The sequence below is a fragment of the Schistocerca serialis genome, chromosome 6 (genome assembly GCF_023864345.2).
Source record: "Schistocerca serialis cubense isolate TAMUIC-IGC-003099 chromosome 6, iqSchSeri2.2, whole genome shotgun sequence".
In the NCBI taxonomy this organism is placed as follows: domain Eukaryota; kingdom Metazoa; phylum Arthropoda; class Insecta; order Orthoptera; family Acrididae; genus Schistocerca; species Schistocerca serialis.
In genome coordinates this window covers 732,831,494-732,851,674 of record NC_064643.1, presented here as the reverse complement: position 1 = coordinate 732,851,674, position 20,181 = coordinate 732,831,494, and positions in this window count along the sequence as shown.

Sequence of the window (20,181 nt, the reverse complement as noted above, 5' to 3'; positions counted from 1 at the left end):
TTCCTTATTCTTTCGACGGCTGTGTATTAATTGACCTACTTTCATGTACTAGTCATCGACATCCAGGCATGCATGGAAGAACTAACTGTAAAATACAAAGCGAAATAATTTTAAGTAAAAATATTACTTTTAAGGATACACGGAATTTACGAGTGGTTATCTTCAACTACCCTAAATACAAAAACTCATTAATCAGATTTACTGTTGCTTAACTAATTGGTACGAATTTCTTTTCGATATCCGAGTTGCACATTAAGAGTACAGGAGTACTTTCAAATTTACTCTAGTGTCTCGGGTTCATTATTGAATTTTATATGCAGAATAGTACAGGATCATCAGCAAAAGGAAGATGAGATATGATCCATTAAAGTATATTCTTTCTTGATTTTCCAGGTCCAAGAAACTGTAAACTTCTGTTAGGTCTGCTACGAATGGTCTGTATTACGGGATGCCACCTCACCGGAAATTGTGCCACTTTCCTGGTGAAATCTGATGGAAATTGTATATTTTACGCTTGTGTAGTTGATTACAAAGTCTTTTCGAGCTCACCATCGAAGGTTCCTTGTCGTTGTTCGCAGTTTCTCTTGTGACCGCAGCTAGTCGCACTCTCTATGCGAGAGACATTACGCGATTTACTGCTCTGCAGATTTACTAGGAAAGCTTTACTGGACATCCTGGATCATTTGTCTGCACTGATGGTGATGATGTTTGGTTTGTGGGGCGCTCCAACTGCGCGGCCATCGGCGCCCGTACGAAGTCTCAATTGTTACACAGTCCAATTTTTTTTACACAATCCAATCGAGCCATTATCAAGAGTGATGATGATGATGCTGATTATGATGATGATGAAATAATGAGGACAACACAAACACCTTGTTCGCGGGCACAGAAAATCCCCAACCTGGCCGGGAATCGAACCCCGGACCCCGTGGTCCAGAGGCTGCAACGCTAGCTAGCCATTAGACCACGAGCAGCGGACATTTCTGTGCACTGCTACGGTACTAAGTCAGTCTAACGAAAGGTCGCTTTGGCCAATTCCTATACCACAAATGTCCAGTAGAAAACTAACCACTTTCTAAATGACTCCCAGATCGGATCACTAGATTGGAAAACGTGAACCACAAATATCCACTACGCCGTTCGCACACGGTTTCAACCAACCCCCGCCAGTAGTCTCCACCAAAACCAAACAAGATCGCTGTTCGAAGTCAACAAGTCAGAAAGAAACATACACCACACTTCGAATTTACACGAGAAAATAATAAACTTGTTGGTTTCAATTAGACCTCGGCAAGCCTCTCACGTTCAAACAGCCAGGTAACAGCTCTAACCACATTTTTGGGGTCTCCTCTTACTGAAAAGATTTACCAGTCACCTTGTGCCTTCATATGCACAACACCTTAAAACATCACTTCCGTGGCAACTGGACATTCCACAGCAGTGACGTATGCCAGCATGCTCCGTCATTTCCCCAGCTCCTAGCCGCTCCACGGCGTTCCTTTAGAACCCAAGCTCTGTCAGTCAACTTCAGGAGCAGAATGGAGGCATTCCCATCCCCTATTTCGTTCTCCTGCTAGTAACATTCATTCCTATGTAGACGTCTCAAATTTTGTTCCCAAGAGGTGCTAGAAAACATCATAGGAAATAGTGTAGACGTTAAGTCCGATTGTAGGTGCTGACCACAACGGTGTAGCGAATTTCAACGACTCCCGTTCCTAAAAAGTTCCTTGTTTTACATCAAACCCGGTTTCTTCTCTTACGTTGAAGAAATTTTCTAATGACATCTGATACTGATATTGTAAAGGTACGAGTTTCTACACAAAAAGCTTTATCTTTACAAATGTACAGTAGAACAAGAAAATAAGAGAGAAAAAATTTGCATACGTTGTGCTGCAGCGAAGCAAGGTACATCCCACGAACGGACATCTGCCATCTGAACGTATAGGACGTCATTGAGCGGCAACTCCAGCGTCATCCACAAACAGTATTAACTTTCCCCATATTGACTGAGCAAATGCAACAGTCGCAGAGGTACATCCCATGAACGGACATCTGCCATCTGAACGTATAGGACGTCATTGAGCGGCAACTCCAGCGTCATCCACAAACAGTATTAACTTTCCCCATATTGACTGAGCAAATGCAACAGGCGCAGAGGTACATCCCATGAACGGACATCCGGCATCTGAACGTATAGGACGTCATTGAGCGGCAACTCCAGCGTCATCCACAAACAGTATTAACTTTCCCCATATTTACTGAGCTAATGCAACAGGCGCAGAGGTACATCCCACGAACGGACATCTGGCATCTGTACGAGAAAATGCACTCTAATTTTCATGCTTTCATTCAACACTCTGGCTGTTACACCGGCTATTAATGCAACACCATTTCACACATGCAATGGCTTTTCTCACGCTTACATTAACCTGTGATCTTGCAACGTTAACACTTAAATATGTTACCTAGATAAATGTATGCCCAAAATTTCATTACTTTACATTAAATATTTGTTGGTGCTGTGATTTTTTCCTTTAGTTATTTCCATGCACCAAGGGTAACAACTGTCGTCTCTCACTATGACACGTTTCCAAATACACTTTCTCAATGAAAAATGTATCAATGGTACGGCCACAGCCCGAGACCGGCCAGATCGCGAATTGGCCGGCCACTTCGCACTTTGGCCGAGAGGATTGGCCCAAGTCCGATTACCTAAAAGAATCGGCGTATATCCGACTTCGGCCAACTATTTCGCGAATTGGCTGGAGATTCTTGGCCAAAACTAGATGTGATTGCACATACGTCGGGAAATCTCTGGCTAAATCGCACTGCGTACTGTGATGAAGCAACAATGTACGGTAGGCAGCATGAGTCTCACTTTCGGTGTTAACTGTGCCGTGCACGTGGTAGCCAAATTTTATCGGAGCAGGTCCGTCCCCTGCGCCTTGTCTTTCTTCCTGACAAATTGGGTTACTTGTGAGTACCGTTACGTTTTCTGGAATTTTTGTTTGTGGTATTTGTGCACCTTTCAGATATGAAAAGAGAACGTCGCTTAATTACGTGAGCTGCTTTTTTGTTTCCCCATTTTTTAAAACAGTTTTTGATGTTTCTGAACAGCAGTCACAAAGTAGTTTTTAAGTGAACACACTACCATTTGACTGTATTGTTGCTTATTTAATTATGGCCCAGGTTTCGGCCTTAATGCCATTTTCATCTTGTGTATACCAAAGTAAACCTGTTCTTACTAAATATGACGTGCTCTCAACATTATTTACTGATCTTTCTGCAAGATGGTGTTTTTACATCTGGAATTTCGAGGGAAGCTAATATTTTTCTTAATTTATGGCCAATTTTGAGTTTGAAGTCCTGCAGTATCTGTTACTGATATAAACTCAATCACTTGAAAACTTTCTTTTTATTTGTTCCCATTTTGCCCATTTGTGAAATTTCGCGAAACGCGATGAACCGCCCACCCCGTGCCCCTCACTTGAGGACTACTCTGGCTATTTTAAATAGAACATATATTTCCTAAACGTACTTAAAGCTCGTCTTTCATGTATTACATTTTTCTGTGAAAGCGGACGAGAAAACGATAACTACATTATGTTAAGGTTCATTATGATGAATTTAATTAAATTGATTGTTTTGAAAGCTGTCAAATGGCTCTAAAAGATCGCGTTTTTTTAAAATAATTTTCAAACTAGTAAATACAAATTAGGCTGCAATACCACCTTCCGTAATTCCTCACTCGCTCCATCGGCATTCGTGTGCTTCCTCTACTGCAATCTGTATAAAACACCCCACTAACAAACATTGTCCTCAGCTCGTGGTCTCGCGGTAGCATTCTCGCTTCCCGAGCACGGAGTCCCGGGGTCGATTCCCGACGGCGTCAGGAATTTTCATCTGCCCCGGAGATGATTGGATGTTATTGTGTCGTCTTCATCATCATCAACATTATCATTCATCCCCATTACAGTGGAGGAAGTCAACGGCAAACCACCTCCATTAGGACCTTGCCTAGTATGGCGATGCGGGTCTCTCGCATCGTTCCCCTACGCTCCGTCACGGAGTATGGGACTTCATTTCCATTTCCAACAAACATTAGAACATACACGTAAATTGTAAAGCTTTATATTTGTTTCAAACACTGATTAAAAACACTTTAATAAAAATACGATTTTATAAAGAAAACGGTATTAAAGAGCTATTTAAGACTTGAAAACACCTTGCTTTAAACGCAACAACACTGAGTAGGCCATATTATTCGTGTTTATAACCGTCGGACAGACCGACAAAAAGGCTCCTGAAAATAGTAGGCCTAACTGCTTTAACAGATCGCTAAAAATTGAACTTTTACTGATACAAGCCAATGTCACTGAATCTTATTTATATGAAAGCCAGCATTGTTCGTACCGTATCCCGAGACCTATAGTTACGTAACTTCTCAATTTCAACATTTATATGATCGCTAAGAGAATTATTGTTACTGAACTTGAGCTTAGCTTCGCTTTACAAAAGATTAACCTCTATGTGAGACGTTTGTGTCGATTTGCCAGCAGGTCAGTGAACATATCCATTATAAAAGTTTGGGTAAAAATTCATGTTAAACACAGTAAAATACTTTCTGATTTGTGGATTATCACGATTCTTTCTCAGCCGACAAGCGTGAATTCGGTCGCTCTGGGATGGAACATCCCAAATGAAATCTGGCACTTGTGTGGCACGCCTTTCAGATCGGGGTGTCCATGGCATACGCATGTATAATGCATTCATATTAAAATCACAGTCTACAGGGTACTTGAAGTCAACTCCAGCCGCATGGCTCTGCCACCTTGCAGAAATTGCGCCATCTCCTGTTCGAAGAGAAATAGCAACAAACGGGGAAAGAAAGAAACTGGAGGAGGACAAAACGCATCCCATGGACTGGCAGCAGCCTACCCAGAACGACTAAGGTCAAGGAAAAGTTCTCTCAGTATATCGGAGAAACTAACAACCAGTGATGGAAAAGTCAGGCTGCAACTATGGACGGCTGAGACATCCGATCCTTCTGGTTGGAAAAGATTTTCAAGATCTTTGCCCCCTTGTCAAGAAGAGAATTGGCCAATCTGGAAGTCCCTGAATAGGCTTGAGGTTAGGAGTGGGCAGATCACGAGTTAACCTGTCAAAATGGGGATACATTGAAGAAAACAGAACCTAATGTGACTGCTGGGAAGAACAGACTGTTCAACACATTATTCAGTGTCGACCGTGTCCAGCCACCTCCGCGGAAGACGACCTTCGCCAGGCAACTGAAAATGGACCGGAAGTGGTCAACTTGTGGTAAAAGATTATACAAACTGTGTTTATCTGTCAACAGTTGTGTAACTGTATTTTATGTATGTTCCTGAGACGAGAATAATAATAACAGTTTACTTAAAGACTGGTACGTATTATCTATACTCTGACTTAATTTTATTAAAAAAGGTGTTATTTTTTAATAATGGGGGTTTTCTGAATGAAAAAGTTAATATGAGATTTTAATTCACCTCGCCGTTTAAATGAGGGTTGGTGATGTTTTCTCCGACTAATTTCCTCCAATTTGAGATCACGTAATTAATGAACATACCCTAAATTAGTAATCGAGCGTACAAGCGCTAATTATTTGGGAGTAAGACCTAGGCTAATGGCGTGTAAGGGCATTCGATGTCAATTGTTCGTATCATTCTTCCGTAGGCTGACACAAGGCTAGCAATATTCACGATGAAGGCTGGATACATGCAAAGACGTTTAATATGAAAAAGCAGGTTCCTGGACACTTTGAAGACGCTGCTGCAAGAAAAAGCAAATGGCAGCGGAATAATCAAAAGAGAGAGATACTGTTCTTTTATACAGGACGTTAAACAAGCCGAGGAAAGCAGAGAAAAGAGAGTGTTGAATATTGTCCACAAAGAGAACATGATGGAAAAGAAAAACTAATTAAGCCAGCAACAGAAGACAACAGCGCTGTTTTGTACTACGTCCATACAGAACAACTGTTCGAAATATTGTACTTAACTTACTTGAACATGGAGCATGAATGGAAGAGGAACTGCAGTTTAAGTACAAAAATGTCACCAAAGAGGTTATTCCTTTGTATCTTCACTTATGCAGACCTTGCCAGACTAAACCGTCTAATCCAAAGAAAGGTTTAGTTTCCCAACCTCTAACATTTAAAGACTTCAATTCCAAATGCAAGGTAACCAAGTTTATATTATTGCGACCCATGGAAAGGAAAAGAGCAGATGAAATTGATTAACATTTACTTGACATCTTTACCACTATGTGTGCTCCTCGTGTGCTGTAGTCAGATAATGGTAGAGAGTTTTCGATCCAGGTTACAAATGACCTAAATAACATGTGACCAAAGATAAGGTTCCATCGAATGGGCCAACCAGGATGTATTGAAGATGATAATGACTTGGATGCAGACAAATAACTCAGCGCTCAGGGCTGAGAATCTCCGATTCATCCAATTCGTGAAAAACCGTTCTTTACATCAAGGAATCCAGCAGTCGCCATATGAGGCAATGTTTGGGTGTAAAGTAAAAGTGGCGCTGAGTACTTGAAATCTGCCTAAAAAATTATAGCATAGTGATAGAGGAAGACCTTGAGTAAGTCGAACACGAGGGCTATCCACAAAGTACATTACGTTTTCGTTTTTTGTCCGTTAGGGGCGGGGCTAGCGCGGCCACCTTGGTGTCATGGCATTCCGCCGCTCAGTCGGCATCCTGCCGTGCTAGTGAGAGGTTCGTGCTGTACTCCGTTGAGTTACTGTGACAGTTTGAAATGTCAGCGTTAATTGAAAATGCCGCAAAGTGTGAAGTGCTTGCTGTAATAAGGTTTCTGACTGCAAAAAACTGTACACCGATAGAAATCTATCGGCAGCTTTGTGAAGTGTAAGGGGACAACATAATCACTGAAGGTGGAGTGCGTAAATGGGTCATAAAATTTAAAAATGGCCGAACTAACGTTCACGACGAAGAGCGAAGTGGGAGACCCAGCATAGCGACTGCCGAACTTGTCGAAAAAGTCGACGCCGCAGTCCATGAAAACCGTAATTTCACAATAACGGAACTCTCTATGGGTTTTCCACAGATTTCACGAAGTTTGTTGCACAAAATCATTACCGAAAAGCTTGGTTACCACAAGTTTTGTTCAAGATGGATACCAAAAATCTTGACAGAGATTCACAAACATCAGCGAATGGCTGTAGCGTTAACGTTTCTGGACGCTTACGAGAAAGATGGCGACTCATTACTCGATCGCATCGTTACTGGTGACGAAACCTGGGTTAAGCATGTGCACTGCGAGACAAAATTGCAGTAAATGCAGTGGGGGCACACAAATTCCCCCCCAAAGCCCAAGAAATGCATACAGACAATGTCGGCAAGGAAGGTGATGGCGACTGTCTTTTGGGACAGAAAAGGTGTGATTTTTGTGGATTTCCTGGAAAGAGGCACTACAATAAACTCCCAAAGGTATTTCCAAACTCTGCACAACCTCAGAAGAGCAATACAAAACAAACGGAGGGGAAAGTTGGGCTCAAAGATCTTGCTGATTCACGACAACGCCCGGGCCCACACGGCAAATGCCACTCGTGAAGTTCTCGAATCTTTTAAGTGGGAGTTGTTTCCTCATCCGCCGTACAGTCCCGACCTGGCACCGAGCGACTTCCACTTATTCCCAGCAATGAAGAAGTGGTAGGCTATGCAGCGTTTTGATGACGACGCACAGCTTCAAGAAGAGGTAACCACGTGGTTGAAGGCGCAGGCGGCCGAATTTTACGACGAAGGAGTTTCCAAGCTCGTCCATCGCTACGATAAGTGCCTCAATTTAAATGGCAACTATGTAGAAAAGTAGTATTTAAGCGTGGCTTTCATCTGTATATAATTAAAAAAATTTCCAATACTTTATTTATTTTTAATTCCAAAACGTAATGTACTTTGTGGATAGCCCTCTTATAAACGTGGTGACTATTTACATCAGTGATGCTGCTGCCGTGGCGCTCTAACCATTGAAAAGTCTAGATCAGGTACCTAACAATAGCAGGGTGAAAATATTCTGTGTGGTTTGTGAAGAAGAGTGTGGTCCTGTTCATTGTTGTATATCCTGCAGCAAAGATGTGCTTGCAACTTTTGGAAGAGGTAATGAAGCAGATGAAGGATACGGAGGGAACATTGTTTGCAAACTATGTTATAATAAACAGGAAATTAGGAAGAAGAGGGCAGGAGCTCACAACAGTTTGCAAGGACAAGGTGTAAAGATGTTTAAAAATTCAGATGCAAATCTGACACCTGCAAAAGTTTGAGGCAATGTCCGCATCCGTATTCCAGGTGCTGACAGAGGTAGCGGAGCTCCCAGAAGCGTTCTTGCAGTGGTTATGACTGTCGATGGAACTTTGTACAAGCTGGGAGCAGAATGTGATCTTCAAACAAGCAACTATACTCCAGAAACGAGTTGTCTATTCTGCAGGAGAAATAACTTGCACTGGAATCCAATGCCAAAGATGAAACATCATTTCGAAACATATCGTCTTTAGTCACTGATCAGTAGTCAAGGGTACAATCGATGCCGCTGTTGTATTAAATGTGCCACAAATTTGCTGCAAATGAAAAAAAAAATATTGTGTAATTGCAAATGTCATCAAAACCTTAACTTGTAATAAGTGAATACCGGTTATATTACAAAAAGATTTATAAACTGGGTAGACTGTATAAATTTTACATGTTTTGTAAGTGAGATTGATGAATTAAAAGATTGCATAGATCTTGAAATTACACATATTCATCCACTCTTTATTTATCTTCTGATTCTGGCCGATCTGTCTACGCCATTTCGCAAACTGACCGGCTAGATCCCAAACTCAAGGGAAGATCGGACACTAACCGGTCAATATCCTGACTTATACAGTTTGAAGTCCGCTTTGCTTCTTTCTTCGGAGTTTGGCCGCTCGGTCCCAGCGACTTCGCGAACTTGCAGGCCGAATCCCGAAATCTGGAAAAGATCGGACATTGATCGGCCTATTAAATGCGACATTGACCACTTCGAGACTTTGCCGGTCAGTTCCCGCTTTGGACGATTTAGAGCTTTCGACATCAACGTAACGATCATTTATATGATTCACTTGCGTTAATCATAAGCTGCATTTCATTTGTACATTTGGTGAACTACACTTAATTCTCTCTCTCCCTCTCTCTCCCTCCCCCCCCCCCTCTCTCTCTCTCTCTCTCTCTCTCTCTCTTTCTCTCTCTGAGTGTTTGTGTGTGTGTGTGTGTGTGTCTGGGTGTGTTATGATTTCATTTTTACGCATACACAAGTTTGGTAGGCAGTTTCCCTTACCCAGATTTAATACATAAATAAAAACATGAGATAATCTTCACTAAACTTAAACGTTCTCTGATATTATTATTGCAGAGCATTCGCAGCATCGTCAGGTGGCAGTTACGGTATTTAGTTCAGGTGTACTGCTCGTGGGAACCAGCGATGTCGATATTTCTGGAATCTTGTACGTTTTCGTGGCGTGCTTTCCTTCAGAGCAGATGCATTTACATTTAAGCTTAACACTTTCACTGCTTATGTACTTGGGAAGTGGTCAACGACATTATTGCTAAATGTTAAATTCTACCCATGTCATGTAGATGATGAGATATGCATACTGTAAGTTATTTCCGTTTCGAGTGTTGCTAATACTGCTGTTTCTGTCTTGGAATTCACAACAAAGTTCATTAGGCATTATATCCGCGGTGACGCTTTGTCAGAAGATCTACTTATTTAAAAACCGATTTCCAAATAGACAGTTTCTTTTTCGTTGATTAGAGACCCTATGATTTCTCGATGTGAGTGAGTGAGAAAGAAAAAAGTCTGCTATTATCTGTAAGGTGTATGCTGCGTGCCTTAGACTCTTTAGACCATCTTTAATGTATGGCGAATAGTTCACAATCTTGGCAATTAGTATATACTGCTTTTTCCTTCCTTTTTTCAAGGTATTAATTCCAAAGTATTTTTCTAGGTATTATTTGTAAAGTAGTGGTCAAGTCTGTAATTTATATATATTCAGGGACTATTCGTCTCCAAAGAACCAGTGAATAATTTTCAAGATTATTTTATTTTCATGTTCAAGTTTTTGTTTTGCGCTAAGTTATAGTAGTTGCACCACAAAGAACTATTTCAGATTCTTGGATGCACAGTGGCACATCATTTACGTATAACATGAACACCAGCAGGTGCAAAAATGGAACCTGAGGTACACCAGTAGTCATTATTCCTCATGCTGAAGATGTTGCTTCTAAGTGCGTGCTGCTTCAGTTTCTGAATGTAAAACTCTATAGCATTTAGTTTCCTGGGATGAAAATCCGTGGCAGCATAATGTTATTACACTACTCGCCATTAAAATTGCAGCACCAAGAAGAAATGCAGATGATAAACGGGTATTCATTGGACAAATATATTATACTAGAACTGACATGTGATTACATTTTCATGCTGTTTGGGTGTGTAGATCCTGAGAAATCAGTACCCAGAACAACCACCTCTGGCCGTATTAACGGCCTTGATAACGCCTAGGCATTAAGTCAAACAGAGCTTGGATGGCGTGTGCAGGTACAACTGCCCATGCAGGTTCAACACGATACCACAGTTCATCAAGAGTAGTGACTGGCGTATTGTGACGAGCCAGTTGCTCGGCCACCATTGACCAAACATTTTCAATTGGTGAGAGATCCGGAGAATGTGCTGGCAGGGCAGCAGTCGAACATTTTCTGTATCCAGAAAGGCCCGTACAGGACCTGCAACATGCGGTCGTGCATTATCCTGCTGAACTGTAGGGTTTCGCAGGGATCGAATGAAGGGTAGCGCCACAGGTCGTAACACACCTGAAATGTAAGGTCCACTGTACAAAGTGCCGTCAATGCGAACAAGAGGTGACCGACATGTGTAACCAATGGCACCCCATACCATCACGCCGGGTATGGCGATGACGAATACACGCTCCCAATGTGCGTTCACCGCGATGTCGCCAAACACGGATGCGACCATCATGATGCTGTAAACAGAAGCTGGATTCATCCGAAGGAATGACGTTTCGCCATTCGTGCGCCCAGGTTCGTCGTTGAGTACACTATCGCAGGCGCTCCTGTCCGTGATGCAGTGTCAAGGGTAACCGCAGCCATGGTCTCCGAGCTGATAGTCCATGCTGCTGCAAACGCCGTCTAACTGTTCGTGCAGATGGTTGTTGTCTTGCAAACGTCCCCGTCTGTTGACTCATGGATCGAGACGTGGCTGCACGATCCGTTACAGCCATGCGGATAAGATGCCTGTCATCTCGACTGCTAGTGATACGAGGCCGTTGGAATCCAACAAAGTGTTCCGTATTACCATCCTGAACCCACCGATTCCACATTCTGCTAACAGTCATTGGATCTCGACCAACGCGAGCAGCAATATCGCGAAACGACAAACCGCAATCGCGAGAGGCTACAATCCGACCTTGATCAAAGCCGGAAACGTGATTGTACGCATTTCTCCTCCTTACACGAGGCATCACAACAACGTTTCACCAGGCAACGCCGGTCAAATGCTGATTGTGCAAGAGAGATGGATTGGAAACTTTCCTCATGTCAGCAAGTTGTAATTGTCGGCACCGTCGTCAACCTTGTGTGAATGCTCTGAAAAGCTAATCCTTTGAATATCACAGCATCTTCTTCCTGTCGGTTAAATTTCGCGTCTGTAGCACGTCATCTTCGTGGTGTAGCAATTTTAATGACCTGTAGTGTATTCTTATGTTCAAGAACCGTTTATATGTAAGAAACTGATTACTGCTTGCAGAAACTCATCTAAGCAGAGAGCCTTTATTTTAGTGGGTGCCATGTGCGTCTTGCTTGCTGACCTGCTACAGTAAGCTGGTTCCTAATCACGCACTGTGCGCCTTCTTTTGTCCGGCAGGTCCACGTACGCAGCGGCTCTCGGAGGCCAGCACCGCCAGCCCGTCTCCAGCGCAGACACCGGCGGTCCGAGCCAGCTGGCAGGGGGAGCCGCCGCCAGGTTAGTAAATGCGAGGCTTCCAGTGCCCTCTATACCTTGTTGTCTGTGTCCCGAGGTGCGCCGACTTGCCAACGAACTCGTGGATCCGTCACTTTGTTTTTGCCACTCTAACGCAACGGTTCGTGCCAGGAGCAAGTTCCTGAAATCCCTCGACACCCTTACAGCGCATCAGTATGTGGCCGATATTTCACTCCGTGTTTTTTGCCCTTCATAGCAACCATTCTAGGCTGACATTTCAGCAAGATAACGTCTGCTCCCTCAGAGCGAGAGTTTCTACTGCTTGTCTCGTGCGTTACAAACCCTACCTTGGCCAGCAAATTCGCCACATCTCTTCCTCACAGTGAAAGTTTCTAGCGTTATCGACAGGGCCTTCCAACTATCTCGTGATTCTGAGGATATAAAACACCCATTGGCACAGTAAGCCTCAGGACGACATCCACCAATTCTGTCAGTCAGTGCCTAGCCCAGTAACTGCTCGCATAAGGGCCAGACGTGGATCAACGGGTTACTGACTTACTCAATTTGTGAAGCTATTTCTGTTGAATCAGTGATCCAATTTTCCTGAAATTGTTATCATTTGTTTGTCTGTGGACGTATATCCACCGATTTCCGTCCCATTCGGATAATTTCTTCCTGTTACGTAATTTTCCTGTCTTTTTTGAGTTGATTGTTTCCGTGAAAGGAGAAAACTTCAGTGTCCTGGGGCCGCGCACACCATCACAAAGGCCGTATCCATCTGTGGAGACTCTGGGGCGAGCGAAAGTTCCCTGGCTGCATTTTTGGTCATCACATCGACCCAGCCAGGAAGGACGAATCAAGAAGAAAGGTAACATCTATTCTTCCACCCCTTAGGAACCGCAGGAACGACAAAGTCAGGCTCGTCTTTTCAGTGTCAGCGTTACCACATCGACCCAGCATCCGATGTAAAGTGTCATTGGGTTCACAACAAGGTACCTTCGGTTGCATTTCGGATAATTTGGCCAACAGGAGCTACATTTCTAACACATTAAGGTTAGTGATGTCCACTATTTTCGAAGTTGCATAAGGTTACTTTTGAGAAAGATAACGCAGGACCATACAACACCCTCGTTGGCTTTGTAGCGAGAAGGAAGTACTTCTCTGGGCGGTATGACTAACCTGGTGTCTTGCTGCTTCGGTAAGTCCCTCGTAGCGCAGTGGTAGCGCTCAGTCGCCAGGTTCCATGTAGTTGGTGATCCTGCTGAAGTGGAGTGTTTAGGGACGCCAGTTGTTAATTGTCAACAACGTTTGTACTATACTTTTTTAATACAGAAATTGCTTTGTCACACACGTTACAGAATCAGCATTTGCAATACGGCGGCTCTGGACTACGCCGTTATATTCGACTCTTTACACACAATAACACAGTTTTCTGACTTTGAATAATCATAGACTCTGCCCATGACATGTGGCGTTCTTATAACTAATAACTTCACTTTATATCTTGTTTAACATCTCAAATATGCACTCGTGACCGTTCGTTTAGAGCCACGCCGGTTACTCGACCGTTCGTTTTGAGTGGCTCTTCGCGACTGACCCTCCCTGTCTTCCTGAAGGACAAGAGAGACCCCGCCCCCCTTTCTGCCTCAGCCAATAAGGACACTTATATACATATATATATATATATATATATATATATATATATGCCGGTCAGATCGTTGTTGCTAGGCGGATCTGACGTCACGTTTGCGGACATTGTGAAGGAAGTTTGTCTCGGTGAACAGTCTCAGATTGTAAGATCCTTCGCCCGCATCTCGTGGTCGTGCGGTAGCGTTCTCGCTTCCCACGCCCGGATTCCCGGGTTCGATTCCCGGCGGGGTCAGGGATTTTCTCTGCCTCGTGATGGCTGGGTGTTGTGTGCTGTCCTTAGGTTAGTTAGGTTTAAGTAGTTCTAAGTTTTAGGGGACTGATGACCATAGATGTTAAGTCCCATAGTGCTCAGAGCCATTTGAACCATTTTTTTAAGATCCTTCTCCCAAATAGTCGGATCTTGTCCCTACTAAGGTTGCGCAACATTGCTTCCTATGATTTCATCTCTAACGCTCCTTGCTGACGCTTAATTGCTGAATGTACATGTAGCCTGGCTGCTACTGAACGTTCCCGATCGCATAAATATGCATAATACTTGGCTTAAACACATGAAGGGAAGGCACATATGCATTACAACCAGATGTTGCCGTCACCTACTTCCAATAGAAGGTGTTCGACTCTTGCGCTGACTAGCATATTCTTCAGATATCTCGCCCATTTAAAACATCTGACGACGGATTTCGGAGAGGACGTCATGTTGTTGTTGTTGTTGTGGTCTTCAGTCCTGAGACTGGTTTGATGCAGCTCTCCATGTTACTCTATCCTGTGCAAGCTTCTTCATCTCCCAGTACCTACTGCAACCTACATCCTTCTGAATCTGCTTAGTGTATTCATCTCTTGGTCTCCCTCTACGATTTTTACCCTCCACGCTGCCCTCCAATACTAAATTGGTGATCCCTTGATGCCTCAGAACATGTCCTACCAACCGATCCCTTCTTCTCGTCAAGTTGTGCCACAAACTTCTCTTCTCCTCAATCCTATTCAATACTTCCTCATTAGTTATGTGATCTACCCATCTAATCTTCAGCATTCTTCTGTAGCACCACATTTCGAAAGCTTCTATTCTCTTCTTGTCCAAACTATTTATCGTCCATGTTTCACTTCCATACATGGCTACACTCCATACGAATACTTTCAGAAATGACTTCCTGACACTTAAATCAATACTGTATGTTAACAAATTTCTCTTCTTCAGAAACGCTTACCTTGCCATTGCCAGCCTACATTTTATATCCTCTCTACTTCGACCATCATCAGTTATTTTGCTCCCCAAATAGCAAAACTCCTTTACTACTTTGAGTGCCTCATTTCCTAATCTAATTCCCTCAGCATCACCCGACTTAATTAGACTACATTCCATTATCCTTGTTTTGCTTTTGTTGATGTTCATCTTACATCCTCCTTTCAAGACACTGTCCATTCCATTCAACTGCTCTTCCAAGTCCTTTGCTGTCTCTGACAGAATTACAATGTCATCGGCGAACCTCAAAGTTTTTATTTCTTCTCCATGAATTTTAATACCTACTCCGAATTTTTCTTTTGTTTCCTTTACTGCTTGCTCAATATACAGATTGAACAACATCGGGGAGAGGCTACAACCCTGTCTTACTCCCTTCCCAACCACTGCTTCCCTTTCATGTGCCTCGACTCTTATAACTGCCATCTGGTTTCTGTACAAATTGTAAATAGCCTTTCGCTCCTTGTATTTTACCCCTGCCACCTTTAGAATTTGAAAGAGAGTATTCCAGTCAACATTGTCAAAAGCTTTCTCTAAGTCTACAAATGCTAGAAACGTAGGTTTGCTTTTCCTTAATCTTTCTTCTAAGATAAGTCGTAAGGTCAGTATTGCCTCACGTGTTCCAGTGTTTCTACGGAATCCAAACTGATCTTCCCCGAGCTTGGCTTCTACAAGTTTTTCCATTCGTCTGTAAAGAATTCGTGTTAGTATTTTGCAGCTGTGACTTATTAAACTGATAGTTCGGTAATTTTCACATCTGTCAACACCTGCTTTCTTTGGGATTGGAATTATTATATTCTTCTTGAAGTCTGAGGGTATTTCGCCTGTTTCATACATCTTGCTCACCAGATGGTGGAGTTTTGTCAGGACTGGCTCTCCCACGGCCGTCCAATGGAATATTGTCAACTCCAGGGGCCTTGTTTCGACTCAGGTCTTTCAGTGCTCTGTCAAACTCTTCACGCAGTATCATATCTCCCATTTCATCTTCATCTACATCCTCTTCCATTTCCATAATATTGTCCTCAAGTACATCGCCCTTGTATAGACCCTCTATATACTCCTTCCACCTTTCTGCTTTCCATTCTTTGCTTAGAACTGGGTTTCCATCTGAGCTCTTGATATTCATACAAGTCGTTCTCTTATCTCCAAAGGTCTCTTTAATTTTCCTGTAGGCGGTATCTATCTTACCCCTAGTGAGATAGGCCTCTACATCCTTACATTTGTCCTCTAGCCATCTCTGCTTATCCATTTTGCACTTCCTGTCGATCTCATTTTTGAGACGTTTGTATTCCTTTTTGCCTGCTTCATTTACTGCATTTTTATATTTTCACCTTTCATCAATTAAATTCAATATTTCTTCTGTTACCCAAGGATTTCTACTAGCCCTCGTCCTTTTACCTACTTGATCCTCTGCTGCCTTCATTACTTCATCCCTCAAAGCTACCCATTCTTCTTCTACTGTATTTATTTCCCCCATTCCTGTCAATTGCTCCCTTATGCTCTCCCTGAATCTCTTTACAACCTCTGATTCTTTTAGTTTATCTAGGTCCCATCTCCTTAAATTCCCACCTTTTTGCAGTTTCTTCAGTTTTAATCTACAGGTCATAACCAATAGATTGTGGTCAGAGTCCACATCTGCCCCTGGAAATGTCTTACAATTTAAAACCTGGTTCCTAAATCTCTGTCTTACCATTATATAATCTATCTGATACCTTTTAGTACCTCCAGGGTTCTTCCATGTATACAACCTTCTTTCATGATTCTTAAACCAAGTGTTAGTTATGATTATGTTTTGCTCTGTGCAAAATTCTACAAGGCGGCTTCCTCTTTCATTTCTTAGCCCCAATCCATATTCACCTACTATGTTTCCTTCTCTCCCTTTTCCTACACTCGAATTCCAGTCACCCAGGACTATTAAATTTTCGTCTCCCTATCCATTTCCCTTTTTAAATTTTCTAACCTACCTGCCCGATTAAGGGATCTGACATTCCACGCTCCGATCCGTAGAACGCCAGTTTTCTTTCTCCTGATAACGACATCCTCTTGAGTAGTCCCCTCCCGGAGATCCGAATGGGGGACTATTTTACCTCCGGAATATTTTACCCAAGAGGACGCCATCATCATTTAATCATACAGTAAAGCTGCATGCCCACGGGAAAAATTACGGCTGTAGTTACCCCTTGCTTTCAGCCGTTCACAGTACCAGCACAGCAAGGCCGTTTTGGTTATTGTTACAAGGCCAGATCAGTCAATCATCCAGACTGTTGCCCTTGCAACTACTGAAAAGGCTGCTGCCCCTCTTCAGGAACCACACGTTTGTCTGGCCTCTCAACAGATACCCCTCCGTTGTGGTTGTACCTACGGTACAGCTATCTGTATCGCTGAGGCACGTAAGCCTCCCCACCAACGGCAAGGTCCATGGTTCATGGACGTCATATGATCACTTTAAAACATGCCCGTGTTTATCGTCCATATACAACTCGATACCCTGCGTTGTGAGATCCGTTGTACCTAGCAGAAGTGGCATTTCAGCAAGATAACGCCTACCCGCACACGGCCAGAGTTTGTACTGCTTGTTTTGTGCTCGCCAACGTTGACCACCAAAATTCGCATCTTTTGTTCCTCGAAGTTACCTACAAATTCAATGATGTGTTCTTGCTGCTATACTGCATAAGCACAATAAGACAAATTTCATTTTTCCACCCTTCCTTGTGTTGTAAAAGGCAACAGAGTAGACAGAGGCCCAGGACGAAACAGAGCAAGAGATGGAGAGTCTGTAACTAACCTTTATCCATTTATGTCACCATAAATTTTCTAAATAGGCTGCTGGACTTCCGTGATGGTGCATTTACGAACCCAGCAGAGAATCTGCCCTCTTAACACGACACCAGCAGTAAATCAGGCGCTCCTAACGACCTGTACATCCCTAACGACCAGCCACCGCCTCTGATGATACAGTACAAGGTAGGGCATGCTTCTCTGCCCAATAAACGTAAGAGCGAGAGTTATATGACGGCCTACAGATGCTCAATTCGCCCAATTGATGTTGTAAACTGCTCAAAAGAACTATACAACACCCATATAATTTTAATTGTTTTGTGTTTTTTTTTCATCATTTTTATCGGTAAACTCTTTCTCCACATTGTCTAGATCACGGAAGGCCTCCGTGTGCAGCTAGCAGAGTGACACAGTTAACAGGAAATTTGCATTCACTGTGCACTTCGGTAGATTGCACTGTGTCTCAAATTATCAACGGGACAAAGGGGTTTCTATATAGTCTTCTGACTGTCAAATCTCAGATGGTGACTTTAAGCTTAGGCTGTTGTCACAGTATCATTACTGTGAGCACAGCAACACATTCTTTTCTCGGTCAGTTTCTGTTGGAAAAAGACGGAATTTGCTGTGGAATTGAATGTACCTACGATAAATTCCGATGGGTGTCGGTGCTACACATAGCGCCTGTAGCTGAGGTATTTTCCAAACGGAGATCTGCCATGAAGTTCCCTTTGGTGGAAAACCAGGGTGACGCATATATTCACTGGCGCTTGAGCAATGTCTGCGGAGACGTGGCGTTGAACAAAAGCACGGTGAGTCGTTGGGCGAAGCGTCCGCCATTACCGCAATAAGGTCAGGCAAATCTGTTCGACCTCCTACTTGCCGGCCAGCCGCACATAGCTGTGACTACTGCAGTGTTGGAACATGCGGACCGAGGTGATAGACAGATCACAATCAAACACTTCGATGTCTTTGTTGGTAGTGCTGACACAGTCGTCCTCCATTTGGGCTACTCAAAGATGTGTGCTTGCTGGGTTCCTAGCCACCTAACAGAAGACCATAAAGAGCAGCAAAGAAGGATTTGTGCGAAATTTCATGCTCATTACAACGTCACAGGCCATGAAACATGGGTACACCAATTCGAACCGGAAACATATTGGTACTTCATGGAGTGGGGTCCCATCACCTCTCCTACGAAGAAAACGTTCAAAGCTGCACACTCAGCCGGTACAGTCAATTCAGAGGTCTTCTGGGACTCTGAAGGGTTATTCTGTTTCATATACGCCCTCATACAGGGAGCGAAAGGCTATTTACAATTTGTACAGAAACCAGATGGCAGTTATAAGAGTCGAGGGTCATGAAAGGGAAGCAGCGGTTGGGAAGGGAGTGAGACAGGGTTGCAGCCTCTCCCCGATGTTATTCAATCTGTACAGTGAGCAAGCAGTAAAGGAAACAAAAGAAGAATTCGGAGTATGTATTAAAATCCATGGAGAAGAAATAAAAACTTTGAGGTTCGTCGATTACATTGTAATTCTGTCACAGACAGCAAAGGACTTGGAAGAGCAGTTGAACGGAATGGACAGCGTCTTGAAAGGAGAGTATGAGATGAACATCAACAAAAGCAAAAAGAGGATAATGGAATGTAGTCGAATCAAATCGGGTGATGCTGCGGGAATTAGATTAGGAAATGAGACGCTTAAAGTAGTAAAGTTTTGCTATTTGGAGAGCGAAATAACTGATGATGATCGAAGTAGAGAGGATATAAAATATAGAATGGCAATGGCAAGGAAAGCGTTTCTGAAGAAGAGAAATTTGTTAACATCGAGTATAGATTTAAGTGTCAGGAAGTCGTTCCTGAAAGTCTTTGTATGGAGTGTAGCCATGTATGGAAGTGAAACATGGACGATAAATAGTTTAGACAAGAAGAGAATAGAAACTTTCGAAATGTGGTGCTACAGAAGAATGCTGAAGATTAGATGGGTAGATCACGTAACTAATGAGGAGGTATTGAATAGAATTGGGGAGAAAAGGAGTTTGTGGCACAACTTGACAAGAAGAAGGGACCGATTGGTAGGACATGTTCTGAGGCATCAAGGGATCACAAATTTAGCATTGGAGGACAGCGTGAAGGGTAATAATCTTAGAGGGAGACCAAGAGATGAATACACTAAACAGATTCAAAAGGATGTAGGTTGCAGTAGGTACTGGGAGATGAAGAAGCTTGCACAGGATAGAGTAGCATGGAGAGCTGCATCAAACCAGTGTCTGGACTGAAGACCACAACAACAACAGTCCGACCTCATGGTGCGACGATCAGCACTGAAGTGTATCTTGCTACCCTCAGGAAATCAAATAAACAGCTTCAGTTAGTTCCTCACCACAAAATGCAAACGAACTTCTCTTTCACCATGACAGTACAAGGTACCCAAGAGGAGCTCACAAAGCCTCACTGGACTGCACTTCCTCATCGACCCAACAACCCGGATGTCGCACTTTCCGACTTC